The sequence below is a fragment of the Cucurbita maxima genome, unplaced genomic scaffold (assembly GCF_002738345.1).
Source record: "Cucurbita maxima cultivar Rimu unplaced genomic scaffold, Cmax_1.0 Cma_Scf00036, whole genome shotgun sequence".
Lineage (NCBI taxonomy): Eukaryota > Viridiplantae > Streptophyta > Magnoliopsida > Cucurbitales > Cucurbitaceae > Cucurbita > Cucurbita maxima.
The window spans coordinates 1822765-1825669 of NW_019272052.1; the positions used below are offsets into that span (position 1 = coordinate 1822765).

Sequence of the window (2905 nt, forward strand, 5' to 3'; positions counted from 1 at the left end):
CCTTTTTTTTTTTTTTTTTTTTTTTTTGTATTTGTTTTTTTATAATTTAAAACCAGTAAATAATAAATAAATAAAAAAAAACTTTTATTTTTTTTTTTAATTCAAACCTAAAGTAATTTTGTTGCCATACACTAATATTTTCTACCTAAATTTAAAATTTTAGGAAATTTGTGTTTAAAATTATAGAATTTAGAAAATTTGTATCTCTAGAATTTTAATAATTAATTATTTTTCGAGCACGTTAGCTTTGATTTGACAACTTCAGACTCGTGTATGGTCAGTTACTATTAGACCATAAACTAAATTTGAATCATTATCGACAAATTAATAAGAAGTGAATTTTTTTTTTTATCGAGTTCAGGTGTTGCTGAACAAAATGGTATTATTAATGTACAATAAAATATTTTAAATAAATTGCATAAAATTAAAAGTTTTTAAGTGAAAAATAGATGTATGGTCAAATTGCAGGTTTGATCCCTATATTTTGGGATAAATTAAAATTTAGCCCAAATATTTTGTAATTAACTTTTTAACCTATGGTCTAAGAGAGCTCACAATTTTGCAGGTTCTGCTTATACTGTAAACCATGCGGCAGGCACTTCTCAGAAGAAGAGTCTTAACATGTTGATTCAATTTGAACCAGTGACGGCCACTCTTTCCGTCCGCCTCAACCGTCTTTCCGCCGGCGCAGCCTCTCTGACATCACCGGGTTACCGGTGACACAATCGCAGAGCATGACCGTGACATCCGGCTCGGTTCGAACTTCATCGGAAAATTGAATCAATGGAAAGGCGTTGGCATTTCACAAATCTTTCGAACATTTGCGATGACTGGAACGCCGGTGCTAGCTGGTTCGGAGCCGATGGCTTTGCGCCGTTCGAGATATCCGTGGAAAATGCTCTCGATGTTCTTGGAGTCTCCGATGAGGCCTGGTTCGATGATATTCTTCGTGCTAGGAATTCGATTATGGCCGCTTGCAAGGACGACCAAGAAACAGTCGCGCAGGTAGAAGGAGTTCGATTTTCCTACTTCGTTTGGGGAATTTTGGTATTTTAGGGATTTAAATATTGCGTTCCCTTTGATTTGAGTATTGGCATTCGGAATTGGCATGTCCGATTGATTTGTTAGTTATTCGTGTGATCTTTGTGTGTGTGTGTGTGTGTGTGTGTGTTTCTTTTTGAGTGAGTTAAGCTTTCCTTTTGTTTTGCCAACAGAATGGCTATTATCACTTTAGCAACGATCTTTGAGTTTCCTACTCCGGCGGCAATTAGATTCGAACATTTCATTCAGATACTTGTTACTCCATGAGGAGGCAGTTATGGTTTTGAACGAAATACCGTACATGGATTATTAGATTTATTTGCAGTGCAGTTGTTATTATAAACGGCATTGGACCTGATCTTTATCAAAGTTGTTTCATTTATAACGCTGCTGCAGATTGGGTACAGGGTACAGGTAACAACCAATGCACAAGATTCGAAATTCGGATTCGGCACCTGATGACCTAAAATTCGCAACATGGTCACGTTACCTACTCACTTCTTAAGAGTGAAGACTATCCCCACAGACCAACACAAGTTCTTCCGGCATGCATTGTCCTCATTCACATGCATCCCATGAAAATTTATAGGTAGTCATCCAACATAAAATTCTTCAAGTGAAGCACGCGCTTAACCATGGAGTTTTATGATTGAGCCAACGAAAAAGAAGGTGCACATTGTTGGTATAGGTAGTTACTTTCAATTCTTTTAAACCTTTTTTAGTGATCCTATCCTTAGGATCGCTCTCATTTGGTTGTGGTCTTGTTTTATTTATGTACCCTTCCTTTGTCCGGGTATCACATTAGATTACCTTTGTTACGCAATCTTACCGTTATTGAAAATTTTGTTCTTGAGCCCCTTTGATCTAGTTTTGTTCCATGAATGAAATTGAATATCTGGTTTCCTCCATAATCTCAATCATTTGTGTTAGTCTTCAGTTCACTCACATATATGGAATCATCTCTCTCCATAGTTGGTCATTGCTTCTATTATGTGTTTTAGGTTGAGGCTGCATATTACATGTTGCTATGTGGAGCTTGACTCAGCGTCGAGCAGGAAAAGCTGTGAGTAGTAGGATCCTTTGTGCTGATGTCAAACCCATCAATGAGCCAAAGTCTCGCTTAATGCCTCAATGGCTGCAGCCTACAAGGAAGAACACACAATTGTATATTAAATGCCTACCATTAGTGATTTTAGCATACAAGCCGGCGTATATGGAGCTTTGATGGTGTGAGATTTTACATTAGTTGGAGAGAAGAATGAAACACTCCTTAAAAGACTCGCTTATTGCCTCAATGGCTGCAGTCTAAGGAAGAACACACAATTGTATATCAAATGCTGACCATTAGTGATTTTAGCATACAAGCACGAGTATATGGAGCTTTGATGGTGTAAGATCCCACATCGGTTGGAGAGGGGAATGAAACATTCCTTATAAGGGTGTGGAAACCTCTTCTTAGTGGACACGCTCTAAAACTTTAAGAGGAAGCTCGAAAGGAAAATTTCAAAAAAGACAATATCTACTAAGGGTGGACTTAGGGGGTTACAAATGATATTCAACTTATGTTAATGGTGCAGCCACTCCTACTACGATGACATATGATGAGGCTGGTGTTCCACGACTGATCTTAGCAAGTAGCTTTGTAGCTTCTTTGTATCTTTTTTTTGACCAAAAGGAACGTGAAGCTTGGTAAGGAGTTCTGCTAGTGCTAATTCTTTGTGCTTTTTAGTTCTTACAAGATTTGGATATAAGTAAATCTTCACAAATTTGGAGAACAATTGAAGAAATCGCACAGTTTTCTGCTTGCGAATACTGTTGAGGTTTTGTGAAATAAAACTTGATGCTTGGGGGGGGGGGGGGGGGC

At 37.7% G+C, this 2905-nt stretch overlaps 1 pseudogene; it reads left to right on the forward strand.

The window, feature by feature from the left end:
• Positions 1–549: 549 nt before the first annotated feature.
• LOC111468319 lies at positions 550–2274 on the forward strand (annotated as a pseudogene).
• The last annotated feature ends 631 nt before the right edge of the window (positions 2275–2905 follow it).